The sequence below is a fragment of the Suricata suricatta genome, chromosome 6 (assembly GCF_006229205.1).
Source record: "Suricata suricatta isolate VVHF042 chromosome 6, meerkat_22Aug2017_6uvM2_HiC, whole genome shotgun sequence".
Classification (NCBI taxonomy): Eukaryota; Metazoa; Chordata; class Mammalia; order Carnivora; family Herpestidae; genus Suricata; species Suricata suricatta.
In genome coordinates, this window is record NC_043705.1 from 141,103,075 (window position 1) to 141,119,864 (window position 16,790).

The 16,790-nt window shown below is 44.0% G+C and overlaps 1 protein-coding gene across 1 annotated transcript in view; it reads left to right on the forward strand.

Moving 5' to 3' along the window:
* The window catches only part of SEMA5A (semaphorin 5A), a 364,913-nt gene that overhangs the window by 40,372 nt on the left and 307,751 nt on the right, over window positions 1–16,790 (forward strand). The window lies entirely within an intron of this gene.

Consider the following 16,790-nt stretch of genomic DNA (forward strand, 5'->3'; position numbering starts at 1 on the left):
AGTCCATCACTTTCCTCAACACACTCAACCGGAAGCACAGTCTGATGCCTATCGACACAACAGGCGTGTGTGTGAACTGTCCTGTGATGAGGTCACAGGGAGGTGTTCTTCACCAGGCTGAAGTGGCAGCTCTGAGGACAGGGCCCGGGCTGGCCCTGTCCGGATGGAAGGCTGCATCCCTGCCTGCGGGCCTGAGATTCCCTGCAGTGTAAGCAGAGAGCTTCGCATAATATGGGTTATTTGTCAAAGGCTGATAAGTCCAATTTCATTTCCTCAGGCAGGGGTGAATTTTGTTTTTCCCCCAGGGCAGGATGAGTCTAGGAGTGGGAGGTCCCGGCCTGAGAAAAGCCTGTCGCTGACCCCCAGCTCACACCTGTGTGCCCAGCCCTTCCTCGCTGGACCTGACACGAGGAGAGGAATTTCCTGGCCGTGTGGACCACACATCTGGGAAGCTGGCCTCTGCGCTGCCAACATTCCTACCTTCTAAAACTCCCTCCTTCAAACCCGCCCTGCCTCTGCCCTGCAGCCACCCTTCTCTCCCCACAGGGTCCTCCCCCTGGGACAGGGCACCAGTGTCGTGAGTTAATCCATAAAGCTAATCTCCCCTCACTCGTTTATTTTAACCCTGAATATTTTTACTGACTTTCAGTGATAAAAATAAATAAGTAAATAAATTGGAAATTCAGGCTGCATAGAAAATACCTCCACTCCTTAGGAATGACTGTTGGTTTCTTTGTACCTACAGACATGTAAATAGAAATCATGTGGTATATATATGCAATGGAGTACTACATGGCAATGAGGAAGAATGAAATCTGGCCATTGGTAGCAAAGTGGATGGACCTCGAGGGTGTCATGCTAAGCGAAATAAGTCAGGCAGAGAAGGACAGATACCATATGTTTGTACTCATAGGTCTAACAGGAGAGACCTGGCAGGGAACCATGGGGAGAGGAAGGGGGAAAGAGAGCGGGGGAGAGGGAGGGACACAGATCAAAGGAGACTACTGAATACTGAAATCGAACCATGGACTGAAGGAAGGGGGGGTGGGAGGGAGGGGGTGATGGTCATGGTGGGGGGCACTTGTGGAGAGAAGCACTGGGTGTTATATGGAAACCAATTTGACAATAAACTTAAAAAAAGAAATCATGTTATTTTATTTACTATTTGATTTCATTTTATTTAGTTGATTCTATTTTATTTTTTAAAGTTTCCATTTTAAATGTATTTTAGTAATCTCTACACTCCTCGACATGGGGCTTGAACTCATGACCCTGAGATCAAGGGTCACATGCTCTTCTGACTGAGCCTGCTTTTCTGCTTTTACAAGATTTAAAGAACATTTATCTGTTTTTATTTTTATTAATCTTTAAGATTTTAAGGAAAGAGCGAGAGCATGAGCAGGAGAAAGGGCAGAGGGAGGGAGGGAGGGAGGGAGAGAGAGAGAGAGAGAGAGAGAGAGAGAAAGAGAGAAAGAAAGAGACTCTCCACGCAGAGCATGGAGCCTGACGCAGAACTGGATCCCAGGACTCTGGATCATGACCTGAGCCGAAATCAAGAGTTAGATACTCAGCTGACTGAGCCACCCAGGTGCCTCGATTTTTCTTTCTTTCTTTTTTTAAAATAGTTTTTATTTGTTTCTATTTATCCAGACTTTTTGAGTGCTTCATAATTAGTAGGGACACCTCCACATCATTTCAAATTAACTTGTGTAATTTTAAGCCATGATTTTTATCTTCATGTTCCAGATGATGGACCTTGAGGCCTAAGGTTCACATTGGCCTGGGACTCAGGCACTCTGGTCTGCACCAACCTCTCCGCAGTGCTTCCCCTACATGGGCTGATGCATCGGGCAGGGCACTGGGCTATTTTAGGCAGAGGAGCACTGAGGGGAGTCCTTCACCTTCTGCAGGGCAGAAGCAGTCAGCCGGACGTCCTGCAGCCCTGTCTAGGCCCCCTCACCGTTGGGGAGGGACTTGCCAAATTGATGCAATCTGACGGTCCTTTTTCTGGACTTAACACTTAGGAATTGTTCCTTTTGTGTTTTTGAGAGCATATCCACCATTGCACGGCTTTTAGTAATTTGAAGTGCAGGAATCCCTAACACTTAGGGATTACTTTTCACCTGCAGAGACCTTTCTTGTCTCCAGGATGTCCTGAATGACCTTTCCACACTTCAGCCTAATGAACTGAAGAATACAACACCATATGTTCCCAGCATGTCTGATTTTTCACAGTATCACATTATGTGCAAATCATTAGATGGCTTTTATGGCAGCAAATTCAGAGTCTTTTTTGACTTGTGATTGTGAGATCTCACCTAATAGGGTGATTCCTTGCCAGTGAGCTTGTAGTTTTCCATAGAAATTCTCCTGGAACTTTCTGTGAGCACCATTCGGGGGCACTGGCGGAGCGTAGGCAGGTCTAAACAATGATGCCTTCCATCATTTGGACAAAAACTATCTGGGTTTCTATCCCCTCTAGTACCTAGTCAGTCAGTGAGTATTATTTATTATATATCATTCTCTTTTTAGGCCCTGGGGATATCAAATGAACATGAGTAAGGCTTGGTTCAAGGCTTAAATCCTAGTAGATTAAATAGGCTATAAACAAATATGTCCGCGGAGTGATTTCAAGTGTGTTTAGGTGACTTAAAGTAAAAAAATCACAGAATCGGGTGGAGAGTAAGACACAGATGCTATTGCTGGCCTGGTTGGGGACTCCCTTCTGAGTGGGTGACATCTGAGTGAGAAGGAGGTGGTTGGAAGGACCTAGAGAAGGGACCTCTGGGCTCACATGCCAACAGGTGTTGCCTGATAGGTGATGAACTTGGTGAGTAAAAAGAGGAGGAAGTCCGTGCGTGTGTGCATGTGTGTGTATGTGTGTACATGTGTGGCCTGAGCACGGGGCACAGGAGTGTGGGGAAGGTGCAGAAGTGGGCGGCACGTCCAGGGTTTGCATCTTTGGGAGGTTGGGAAGGGAGGTATTTCAAGACTGCAAGCGGAAAAAATACCTAATCAAATGAACTCTTTTTCCTTTTTGTACAGTTTTATTGCAGCTACATACATTCCTTTAAAAACACACAAGTATTTTATTACAGTTGTTTTTCCCAGCTTTTTTGAGGCATAATGACCAAACTTGTATATTTTTGCGATGTACCATGTGATGTTTTGATGTATGTACATACTGTGAAGTGATTGTCACAATCAAGCTAAGTAACACATCCATCAGCTTACATAGTTACGTGTGTGTGGGAGGGGAGTGAGGACACTGAAGATCTACTGTCGTAGCAAATTCCGAGGATAGAATACGTATCATTCACAGAGCCAACACGTGTACATGCGGTCCTCCAGCTTGTTCATCTTGTCTCTTGGAAACTTTGTACCCTTTTTAAAAAATTTGTTTTGTTTTGTTTTATTAACTTTTTAGAGAGAGAGAGAGAGCAGGGGAGAGGGGCAGAAGGAGAAAGAGAGAATATTGATGAGGCTCCAGGCTCAGTGCAGAGCCTGACGTGGGGCTCGATCCCATGACCCGGGGATTATGACCTGAACTGAAATCAAGAGTCAGATGCTCAACCCACTGAGCCGCCAGGTGCCCCTGAAACTTTGTACCCCTTTATCCACATTTCCGATTTCTCCCACCACCCTGGTCCCTGGCGGCCACCATTCTGGTCTCTGCCTCTAAGACTTTTCTGGATTCTTTACAAAGGTAACACGATAGAGGATGGACTTTCGAGTGGGCAAGAGTGAAAAGCCCCAAGACTAAGTAGAGAGGCTCCTAGCAAGTCCAGGTGGGAGATGAAGTGGCTTTACCTGGGACTGCAGCCATGGAGACGAGAGAAGACGGGCATGTGGTCCAGTGTTCTGTTGGGGAAATAGAAGAAAACAAAATGCCTCTGGCTGAGATGGGGAATTTGGGAAGCAGATGTGGGGAAGGGGAGAATGAGTGGCTCGTTTGGTCCATGTTTGGTTGGAGGTAATTGTCACTCAGGTAGAAGTGAAAAGCAGATGGCAGTTGCTGTTTGGGGGACAGTTGGATGAGCCTCGGTGTCCACCAGCTTGTGGACGAGCCCCCCCCAACCCAGGAGGATGCAGGGTGGCGGCTACAGGATGACACAAGACCTCAGGAAGGCTCTCCCACTTGTCCAGAGGCTAGTGCTTTCATTGTTGCCTGGGCTAAGTCTTGCTCAGTGAGGTCCTGACTGCAGGATCAGTGAGGGATGTTGCTGCTAGTTATTTCGTGCCATTTCTGTCCCCAAGGAAATGCAGGCCTCGCACGAAGTCAGCTGGTAGAAATAGAGCATCTTCTGATCTCTTCAGCCAGGTTAGCCCATGACTCCCAATCCCTAGTCAACAAGCGATTGGTGCAGAAATATGGTAAAATATCTGCAGTACAGCAGGATGACCCTGGGCTTGAGGCCACGGACTTACCTGTGAACATTTTTAGTTCTTCTTTAATCTTTAGTTTAGACTCCTCCTGAGTCTCCATATCTATGAAATAGGAAAGACTGACAATATTTATTTTACAGGCTTATTTCAGGAAAAAAAGATTAATACTGTACATAAGCATAGTACCTTTTCTGCAGTTTCTTAAATTTTATTATTCTCTGATTGGTGCAGTCTTCATATGTATATATTAAAATATTTTTTTTTCATGTTTATTTATTTTTGAGAGACAGAGACAGAGTGAGTGGGGAAGGCCAGACAGAGAGGGAGACATAGAATCTGAAGCATGCTCCAGGCTCTGAGCTGTCAGCACAGAGCCTGACACTGGGCTTAAACTCATGAATGGTGTCTATGTGTGTGTGTGTGTGTGTGTGTGTGTGTGTGTGTGTGTGTATAAATGTTTATTTATCTTGAGAGAAAGGAGAGATAGTGTGCTCTTGAGTGGGGGGAAGGACAGAGAGAGTGGGAGAGAGAGAATCCCCAGTGGGCTCTGCACCATCAGCAAAGAACCTGACTCTGGGCTGGATCTCACAAACTTTGAGATCATTTCCTGAGCCGAGATCAAGAGTCAAGTGCTTTACTTACTGAGCCACTCAGGCTCCCCTGATTGGTGGAATCTTTTATTATTATTATTATTATGTTATTATTATTATTATTATTATTATTATTATTGTTATTTGGGCGAGTGAGTGAGCAAGTGAGCCAACGACACACAGAGAGAATCCCAGGCAGGCTTTGTGCTGACAGTACAGAGCCTGACTCAGGGCTTGAACTTACAAACCCATATGATCCTGACCTGAGCCAAAACCAAGAGTCAGGCACTTAACTGACTGAGCCATCCAGATGCCCCTGAAATCTTTCATTTTGATATGATATGTCTTATATTTTTTACTTTTAGCAATGATTTCTTATTCTTGTGCTTAATAAACTGACCCTCAATATGGCGATTACAGTAGTGCCCGCTTCCTTCTGGGGATACGTCCTAAGGCTCCCAGTGGATGCCTGAAACCAAACAGTACTGAACTCTATATATCCTGTGTTTATAATTCTATGGAAAATTCCATTTATAGATTAGGCATAGTAAAAGATTAACAACAGTAGCTAATAACATACTTTAATACAAATTATGTGAATCTGGTCTCTCTCACAATACTTTGTACTGTCCTCAGCCTTTTACTTGTGGTAGCGTGAGGCGGTGAAATGTCTCCCTGACAAGTCACAGTGAGGTGGATGATGTAGGCTCGGTGATGTAGGGTTAGGCTGTTCTTGACCTGCTGACGATATGTCAGGAGGAAGATCATTTGCTTCTGACCGTGAGTGGCTGGAATTGTGGGAAGCGGAACCATGGATAAGGGGGTGTTGCTGCAGAGGTTTGAGTCCTACTGGGTTTTTTTGTTTGTTTCATTTTCGTTTTTGTTTTGTTTTACACTGAAGGTGGTGACAGCTTTGAATAAACTCAGATGTCTCAACTATGACATGTCTGATCGATTGGGCCTAGTAGGTTTTGGTGGATATCATCCACAAGGGTCGTTCCCAGCTAAAATCTGAAAACAGTAAATCAGCACCCTTGGCATTAAATACTGCTCGTGTTTTCCAAGTGTACCCACAGTCCATTATCTGTAAATGTATCTGATCATATTTCAAAGTATTTGCATTTTCACCCTGGGAAAATGAATTTCATGAATTCATTTCTTCTGTAAATGATCCTATCCTCCTTATTCTGTCCTTCGACTTTTCAAGTGGTTCCCAGGAATTCTGGTGTTCCAGAGGAACTCAGCCGAACCCCTCAGGGCTCGCACGCTTTGGTTATGTCTTCCTTGGGCTTCCGTGCTTCCAGGCCCAGGAGACTTCCTTCTCAGTCAGTCGGCCTCTGCTAATCCCTTCATCCCTTTGACCATTAATTGGAAAATTATGACATTTAGAAAGGACATTTCTCAAAACCATGGGAATCCTTGTATTTGGACCAGATGGTAGGAGAATTTTAATAGAGGAATAAAACATCTGTGACAATGAAGAGCAGAGTCACAGACAGAAGGAGAACGTGAGCAGCATGTTGACAGGAGCATAAATATTGTAAGGAAGGCGGAGAGGTGCGTGTGGATTCGCACCGTTTCTTCCCATTAAGTCATTTCTCAGGCACTGATTGTCCATCTGTACGCTGTCCTGTATTGTCCAGAGGTTGAGATTTTCCACAACCTGGTTTCGAACGAGGCAGAGACACAGATAACTGTGACTTCCAGTGATAAAGGCTGTAAGAGGAATGAGTGTTGAGGTACAGTGGGGCCGGGCGGGGAAGGTGAACTCAGAGATGAAGCTTACTGATTTGAATGGGAGGAAGGGAATCCCGTCAGCATACATCTGACATCTCAGAGGTGAGAAATAGAGGGGCTGGTTAGGGTCGGGTGGAGGGCATGACTCTGGATAGGGAAGGGTTGTCAGGATGTAGTGACAAAAGGACAGGGGGCTTTGGGAAGATGAAGGAGGGAGAAATGGCAGGTGAGTCCATGGATGATGGGCAGGGTATCTGAGTAAACAGTGTAGTTAACCATGAGAGGAAGTAGACATGAAGGAGAGTTGGTAAAGACAGATAATGAGGTCACTTTTATTTATTTTTTATTTTTATGTTTTTTAGTTTTTTATTTTTGAGACAGAGAGAGACAGAGCATAGGTGGTGGAGGGGGCAGAGAGAGAGGGAGACACAGAATCCGAAGCAGTCTCCAGGCTCTGAGCTGTCAGCACAGAACCTGACATGGGGCTCAAACCTACAAACCATAAGATCATGACCTGAGCTAAAGTCGGATGCTTAACCGACCAAGCCACCCAGGAGCCCCATGAGGTCACCTTTAGATGAGATACCTCTGCTCTATTAATGCGAAGACATATATTTTGATTTGTATCGTATTATGTACAGAGGTCTCGAAGAGAGTTTTATATTTGGAAGTCGGCAGGTTTTAGGAAGTCTGTAAAGTTCTGTGAGTTTGAAGACACAGGCTATCGAGAATGTGCAGATTGAGAAGAAATGAACGTTCAGGAGAGATTGAGATGTGCCTTCAATTCAAGGGAAGACCGAGAAGTCAGAGCTGTGGATGTACAAGAACACCGGGAGGTTGGGGGTGTTAAGGAAACCAAGGAAGTGGGGGTTTGAGGAGATCTTGAAGGGAAAAGTCAGTGGGCACGACTGCCCTGGAGATAACCAGCTGCATGAATGTGCCAGGCTGGCAGGCGGAAGGTGGTGAGTCAAGGTCAGTCATGAAAACACAAGGCAGATCTTTCTCCTCTCTACCATTGTGTATTATTGCATGTTGTATATATGTTGTATACTATGTTGTACTACTGCATGTTGGCTTAGATGTTGCACCTTCTGGTTACCAAGGAAGACAGTGGTGCTCTGAGCCCTGCTTAGCTGAACTAAAAACCAACGGGAGCTGTGAAGAGTAGTTTATCCACTGGGGGTCATGCAGCACTTGATTTCTTATTGTGTCCATATGAATTTCCTGCCTTGAGGAAATGTCTCTGGATAAATCTTTTAGAAATTGTTGATGTAGTTGGGCTTCCTTGAAGGGCCTGTTATTTTTCCTTCCCTCCCCTTCTTCCCACTTTCTTCATCTCTCTCTCTCTCTCTCTCTCTCTCTCTCTCTTCTTTTCTTCCTTTCTTCCCTCTTCATTTTTTTTCTTTTCTTCCCTTTCTTTCTTTCTTTCTTTCTTTCTTTCTTTCTTTCTTTCTTTCTTTCTTTCTTTCTTTCTCTTTCTGTCTGTCTGTCTGTCTTTCTGTCTTCTTTTTCCTTCTTTCTTTCCTTTCTTCCTCTCTCCCTCCCTCCCTTCCTTCTTTCCTCCCTTTTTCCCTTCCTTCCTTCCATCTTTCCTTCATTCCTTCCCTTCATCTTTCCTTCCTTCCTTCCTTCCTTCCTTCCTTCCTTCCTTCCTTCCTTCCTTCCTTCCTTCCTTCCTCTCTCCCTCCCTCTCTTTCTCTGTCTCTCTTTCTTTCTTGGCTCTTGTCGCCTTACATAGCACAGAAGTAGATTGAGTGAACTTTCACTTAGTTTTAAAACCTGCTGACAGATAAAATTAATATTGCCTTTGTGTAAATAATAATTTTATCTAATGGACTTCATTTATTTTTATGGTTCCTCCAGGCGATCTGGAGCTAAACAAGGGGAAAAGCCAAAACTGTAATAACAATTTTCTTTGAAGAGAGATATAAAACAAGGTCACTGGAGCCGAACCATTATTGAAATGTATAAAATCACTGAATGTTTGGTTCTTCCAAGTTTATATCATGAGGTCATTTTATATAGTCATAAAATTCCATCTTAGTTCAGATATGATAAAAATCTAGGAGTAACAGAGCCAGTGTCATCCAGTTACCTGAAGGTGGCCACCAGCGGTCCCTCTGTATGTAATGTCATTCAGTGTTTTCATTAACACGTTCCTAAAACATTTCTCTAATTCACTTACATTAAATTTTTCTTGACTGAAAGTTGGCAAAGCACATGGGTTAATGTAACTTAAAAAAGATTCAATTTTTACAAAAAATGAATGTAATAATTGAAGATGCAATCTGTTTGGGGAGCATCCTGATTCTTCTTATAGACTCAATCCAATAACAAGAAAACTTTAATTTCACTTCATTTCCCAAAGAATAAAACGTTCAGTTATTGGTTTTGAAAAAGGTTAGGAGAATCTATTTACTCGAACACTGTGCATTAACATGTTTATTGTTTTATTGATTCTTCATTTAATCCCATTTCCTGTTTGGTGCCTTGAATATCTGATACTCTGGTAAAGAAAGACCATAGATTCATTCAAGATATGTTCCTTCCAGCCTTGAACTCAGCCCACACTTCGATGTTCCTGGATGGTCATACCTGCGTTTCTGAACACTGTAATTTGAACCCTCGCAGAAGCCATAGCTTCTGTCCTCTTTCTCCATTTAGAGGGAATGCCTCTCTTTATGTTTCCTAAGACTTTTCTCTTTCTTCTGTATCATCAAAAGATAGACTTTCACTTGCTCAACTTATTCTTACCTATGATCTGGATGTGCCTGGACCGTGTCTCTGTCATCTTTGCCCTACTGTGTTAGAGGGCCATCTCTTGACCACAGGTGACACCTTTCGGTGTGGTTGACTGGGTTAATAATGACACCTCCTAAGATCTTGGCCATTTCCATGCCAGCAGTTCATCCCTTATGATTTGCTAGAGGCAAAACTATGTTCCTGGGTGGGGGAGGGGTAAGCTGTTTGGACTTGTGGCCACACGTATAAAACCAAGTGTGAGCAGGAAGACCAAGTGTGCATTGTAGGAGCCAGGGTGCCCTGGCACCACGGGCTGTGGCTGCCGCTCACTCAGTTGCTCTTACATTCACTTGCAGGATCCTTGTCCCTGGCTGAGCCTTTGCCTTCTCAGCTACAGTGATTTTACCCCCTACCCCCTTCCTCCTCAGATTCAGTGGGTCATCGACTCATTTCCTGTCTCTTGTGCCAAGGGACTGCACAAACTACCTCACAGTGTTGTTTGCTCAGGGCAAGGGATGGGTGAATTCTAAATGCTAAATCGAATGTTGGCTGTGTGATTTCTGATTCATGCAGACAGCTGATTTAGCATGTTGGAACACATGAACTTGGGACCGTAACCATAGCTCGCTTATAATAGAATAAATCAAAGTCAGAAAGAGGACTGGCTATGGGACCATACATGCAACATGTGATGAGGAAGCAGGTACTGTAACTGGCACCCCGTGGTTCCAGGAAAAGGACCGCCCTGGAGGCTGGAGTGGGCGGCCCCTGTGTGTAGGCGGAAGGTGAAAGCCAGCCTGAACCTTGGGGTAGTGGCAATACCGTGGGGTAGCAGGCATGGGGCCATGGCATCAGTAAAGGTACTGATGCATGTGCAGTGCTTACTCTGAGGACCCCAGTTAGTCCAGAGAGACTGACGGGAAGCGTCTGCAGTGCGAGGAGTGGACAGGGAATTAGTGGATGGCTCATTGGTGAAAGGGCACCTTCCCTTCTCTCGAAAGTGGTGAAGGAGTCCTGGACCGCGTTGTCATCATCATTGCCCTGCTGTGTTGGAGGGTGGTCTCCTGACCACGGGTGACATCCTTCAATGTGGTTGGCTGGGTTAATAATGACACCTCCTAAGACCCTGGCCATATCCATGCCAACAGTTCATCCCTTGTGTGATCAGCTCAAGATAAAACTATGTTCCTGGGGTTGGCTCAAGACCAGGGTTTTATTTTTTATATTTTTTATTTATTTTTGAGAGACAGAGAGAGACAGAGCAAGCAGGGGAGGGTCAGAGAGAGGGAGATACAGAATCAGAAGCAGTCTCCAGGCTCTGAGTGAGCTGTCAGCACAGAGTCCTACACAGGGCTCAAACACAAACTGCGAGATCATGACCTGAGCTGAAGTCTGGCACTTAACCCAGTGAGCCACACAGGCACCCCTGTTTCAGATGTCACAGTAGTAGAAAGACTTCTTACAATTAAGAGGCATGTGCTTGACTCTGACCTCAGCCCTTTGATATGGACTCTGGCCCTGCAGGCGGGCTGATGTGGGGTCTGGCTACCTGAGTCCCTCCATCAGCTCCCTGGCTTTGTTCCCTACCTGCCTCCTTCATCCAAAGAAGTCCTGAAAACCATCAGGTAGGAGCCAGGCTGGAGAGGGTCTGTGGATTCTGAATTGCACTAGTACATCCGGCCACTTCCAAACATTCCAGTAGGTCTGAAGCCTGGAAGAAACATCCTCCCCTGCCCAGAAGTACACTTAGCTTATTTTGGGTCTGTTTTTATTAATAACTGGTTAGACTTTGTTCCCTAAGCAAAACTTTTTGTGTAAGCTTTCATTCTTTTGATTTCTTTTTTATCTGACAGCATTTTTTTTAAACTGAAAGGAACAGTTAGTTTTTTGTTCGCTGAAGCCTTTTCATTTGCAGTGTGGGTGTGAATGGGAAATGTTATTTATTGCCCAAGCACTTATATACAGAGTTTTGCTTATTTAGATCAAGCTTATAGAGAGTTCCACCCACATTAGGAAACTGAAAGGAAGGCTTCAGGGATTTTGAAGTAGAAGCAACAAAAATGTTTTTATTTTGAAGCCCAAACCAGCCTGTTGTGCTATATCTTCCTGTTAGCAAAATCATTTGTTTAACATTAAATCACCTAATATAGTTTTAATTTTCCAGAGGTGCTAGGATGAAATCAGAACAACTTTTATTGAAATTGATCCTGTGAAAGTTCCTTCATAATGTATTTCCCCAACGTAGCAAGTGGATGTAATTAACATGACTTTTATTTTTATTAGAGTTTTGCTGAAATGAGTCAATACAAAGTCAGTTGAGTGATTTATATAAGTGTATTTTAAAATAAACTTTCGAATGATGATAGCTTGCTTAATTTCTAAAGAGGAGAGGGATTATAATGCACACAAATCGGAAGTTCTCAGCCAGAGGCAATTTGGCAGTGGAGACAATTTCAGTTGGCATACGTGGAGTCCAGGGCGCTCCGGACATCGAGTGGGCGGAGGCCAGGGGTGTGGCTAAATCCAGAACAAATAATTATCTAGCGGTAACTGTCAATAGTCTGAAATGGAGCACTGAAATCCCTGATATAAATATGCCCCCCAAGAGGCCAGAGCATTATTCTATTTCAGAGGCAGTTAAGATTGCAGAGCCCAGGATGGAGGGACCTGCTATTGAGGTCTAAGCCTATTTGGGGTAAAAGACTAATCAAGGAATTAGCCTCACAGGGTGACATGCTCAGAAAAGCCCCCTCTCAGTGAAGACTGAATGCCCTTCCCTGGCCCATTACCAGGACAGCTGTTTATAGTCTCTTTATTTTGAGAAAAAAGGTAACATGTTATCGTCTGAAAATTACAAACTTCCAAAAGTCACCTGTTCTCATTAAATGTGCTTTCCTAAGGTTAGTGTGGCAAACATATAATTCCATCTGATTACTGTCGAGCTACGTGTCCCCTTTTAGCTGCTCTTGCACTTGAAAGGGCATGTCCCTCTTCTGTGGTTGTCCCTTTCCAAATCCCTGGGAAGCCACACATGCCAGGCATTTGCATTGTTTCTCTCTACCTTTCCTTCAGGGGGTGACTGTTAGCCTGGAGACAGGAGGGATGGCTGTCTTCATCGTAGGGCAGTTGTGGTTGGCCGTGGGTTTGCCAGACTTGTTTTTGTAGTTAACAGAAAGGGACTGTGTGTTGGCTTGGGCCTGACACCTTGAAAAACGACGTGCAATGGAAGAATTCGCTCTCAGCTCCTAGTGGACCCAAACTTGGCCTTGGACGTCGACGCGGGGCAGTGCACTAATCTCACTCTGTGATGGAGTCTTGCTCAGGGAGAACGTGGGTCTGAGCTGTGACTTCTGGGGCCTGCTGGGCACCAGGCATGGGCATCAGACCTGCACCAGCACTAGTCCTTAATGCAAGTTCATTGTTACTTTAGTTATTCTTCCCATGGTTTTTTTTTTATCACTGCCAATTTTTTTTGTTTGTTTATTTTGAGAGAGAGAGAGTCAAGGGGGGCGGAAAGAGAGGAAGAAAGAGAGAGAATCCCAAGCAAGCTCTACACTGTCAGCCCAGAGCCCAACATGGGACTCAAACTCTCAAACTGTGAGATCATGACCAGAGTTGAAATCAAGAGTCAGTTGGTTAACTGACTGAGCCACTCAGGCACTTCAATCGCCGATTTGTTTTGCCCTGTAGCAGTGATAATATACCTGGAGCCTTCCCTGAATGGGTTGGTGCCCATGCTTCAGATCTCCTTGCTTGGAACAGCGCAAGATGATGTCTAATATACACCTCTGACGGGTGTTCTTCTATGTTTGCATACATCACTTGGTGAAATTTCATGTCCTAGTCTCAGGTCCAAAGGGTATGGAGAGATGGAAACATACGGGTGTTTACGTCTAGACTGGAGTTCTAGGACAGTCCCCACTTATGTGGACCAATGCCTCTTTTCCAAGAATGCAATTAATCATACTTTTAATTTTATAACCCAGGAAACAACACTTGTGACTCATTGTCCATTACCATGTGCTGTGCCTGGGCAGGGCTGATGGACCCATTGGACAGGTGTCCCCCTGGCCCTCAGCTTACCTCTCCACGCCTTCCTGAGCCTTCACACTCAGGGTTCCTCCCTCCTATGGAAGGCATACTCTTGCCTCATCATGATTTGGAGTCCCAACTCTTGTTTCTCTGCCCAACTTGAATATTTTTGTCAATGGGAGTATAGAATGAATGGGACTCAAAATAAGAGACTTTGAATTTCATGTACCCTCAACTTTATATTTTGTCTATCTTGGAATCATACCATATATTCATGTGCATGCTTTTAAGACAAGAGTTCTTTTCTTCCATTCAAAAGCAGTTTCTTTACTTGGATTCTAGAAGTTTGCCACCTTAGTATTTTCTGGATCTTTTTCTATCTTAAGAGCTCAAATCCCTCTTAAACCTACAATTTCTTCTCTACTCACCACTTACCAGAAAAGATGCCACATTTGGCTCTTCTTGACCTTGCACTTCTCTTAACTTTGATCTTTCAGTGCTTAGTGATTTCATTATTTTTTTTGGGGGGGGGGTTACCTAGCCTTCAAGGTGGCCCTTGTATGTTCTGTTCCAGTTTTGCTCCGTCTGGTCCTAAAGCTAATGGATGGTCTTTATGACTCAGCCATCAAAAAGAGTGAAATCTTGCCATTTGCGATGATGTGTGTGGAGCTGGAATATACTGTGTGAAGTGTAATAAGTCAGTCAGAGAAAGACAGATGTCACATGCTTTCACTCACATGTGGCACTAAAGAAACAAAACAGATGAACATAAGGGAAGGAGGGTAATAGAATAGAGGAAACAAACCATAAGAAACGCTTAATAATAGAGGACAAACTGAGGATGGATGGAGGGTGGGGGTGGGGGGATGGGCTAAAAGGGTGATGGGTACTAAGGAGGGCGCTTATTGTGAGGAGCACTGGGTGTTCTATGTAAGTGGTGAATTCCTAAATCTACTCCTGAAACCATTATTGCCCTGTATGTTAACTAACTAGAATTTAAGTAAAAACTTGAAATAATAATTGAAGCTAATGATTTTGCTCTGCCTCCTCAGGTTATAGTTGATCAGGCTCCTTTTTAAGTGCGTAATTTCTACACTCCAGCCTCACTGGACTTCCATGTGACCCATGCCCTTGGTACTCCATCTCTATTTTTCTTCTTCTATCTTTGTGGGGTCACTAGTTAAATTACTGTTTGCCAGCCGACAGCTCTCTTTAGCCCTTTCTTTTCCTTCCATGCTTTTCCCTGGTGAATCTAAGCCACACCCATAATGTCCATAAGAGAAAACATTCCAGACCTTGTGTGCTATCTCTGAATTCCTATTTTTCTTTCTGAGCACCCAACCTGGATTTTCAGCCATCTTCTGCATTATGTGAAATATTCTCTCAGCATCCTATACCCAACACATACAAAACTAAATGATCATATTCTCATCTGAATGATGTCCTCTAGTTGATTATTACTAAAATGAGGGGTATTACTACTCTTATGGTCGCCTGTATTCTCTATCTTGAGTCTATATGTGTCTCTTCGCTTTCTTTTCACTCAAATGTAGCAGATTAGAACATCCGCCATTTTGTTATATTCTATACTTTGGGGGTTAGGAATTTGGGTAGGGCTCATCTGGGTGATTCTTTTGCTCTTGACATACTGAAGTTACTCAGTGAGTTTCAGCTTTACTCACTCACATAAGGGGTAGAGGGGAGGCTGGGAAGCTGGCCTCAGTGGGAAATGTCACTAGCAGTCCCTATACGTGGTCATTGTAACCTGGCTGTCTCCAAGTAGTTGAGCTTCTGATCTGTTTTCTCAGTACCCCAGAGAATGTGTTCTAAGAGACAGGAAGTAGAAATTGCCAGTCTCTTCGAGTACGGGCATGGAAATGAGCATGATGGTTGGAAATGAGCATGCCATCACTTCAGTTAAATTTGATTGAACAAAGCAGTCACAGAGCTGATCCAGATTCAAGAGAATGGAAATAAACCCAGCTTTCACATGATGAAGGTCAGAGAGTCGTGGCCAAGTTTAATTTGCCTTACACATCACACTGAGTGTTTGCTGCGTTTGCCTTAATTTTGATACCCATTGATACCAGCCAAAGTCATGGCTTAATTTATTTCTCTTCTGAATAGTTGCCATAGTTTCAAATTAACTTCTCTACCTCCATGCTCTTCTCTATCCAGTTTCCTGCATATGCGATTGTAATAACAGTCTTTTAAATAATTCCTGTGCTGTTAATATCCCACGGTAGCTTGTTGACTAAAAATAGAGATCTCAGACCTTGGTATAGTGGGCCTTCCAAATCTTAACTCAACGTCCTGTCTAAATGGCTTCCCACTCCTCTCCTTTAGATCTCCGAGAGTACAGGAAGTTATTACCTCCTCCTTCCTCTTGCCCCTCCAGGGCACCTCTGCATCCCTCTTCCCTTGGCATGGAATGCACTTCCAGAAACCTGCATCTGTTGACATCTTCTTTATCCTTGTGTATTAAGCTCAAACACAAACTCCTCATGGGACCCATCCTTGGGTTTTCTAAATGACAGTGGCATTCTCTTCACGGCACCCCTGCTCCTTTCGGCAGTTTTCTAACAGCTTAGCTTACAGTAATTTTTATGAACCTATCTTATTTTAAAGCTTATTAATCTTTTAAACTATTCATAATCTTTAAAGTCTCGCAGCTCCCAGCATAGCAATCCCATTTCACCTAGTAGGTGCTCACTATGGATTTTTATTTGATTCACACTTGATTTCTAGCTAGAAACTCTCCAGCCAGTCATCTGTAAATTTCAAAGGCTACATCCACCAAATAGGGGCAGTATGGAAGAGTTGGGCAGCATAATATCAGTTGGGTTATTGGTAAAAGATCGTGGCCGTGGCCTTTGTGAAACAGAGGCTATGGATGTCAAAGGGGAAGGGCAGAGTTCCTTACGGGTTCCTCACATAGATCCCTGCTAGCTAGAGGGAGTCAGGAGGGACAAAGCTGTCAGTGTTCACAGATATTAAACTGCATTTGACCCTGATGATTCAGTACAACTTAAACCTGAACATTCTCCTTTTACCATAAATGGGTTATTTTATAAAATCATGAGCCAGAAGAGAGGTCGGTACTGAGACACACATATACTCCCACATATCTGAAACATCCCCCCCTACAAAAATCAGTTTGTCCAAGCACTCAAAGGATCTCCCTTATTTATTTGTTTGTTTGTTTTTTATGTCTTTATTTTTTATTTTGAGAGACAGAGGCAGAGAGTGAGTGGGGGAGGGGTAGAGAGAGAGGGAAACACAGAATCCGAAGCACGCTCCGGG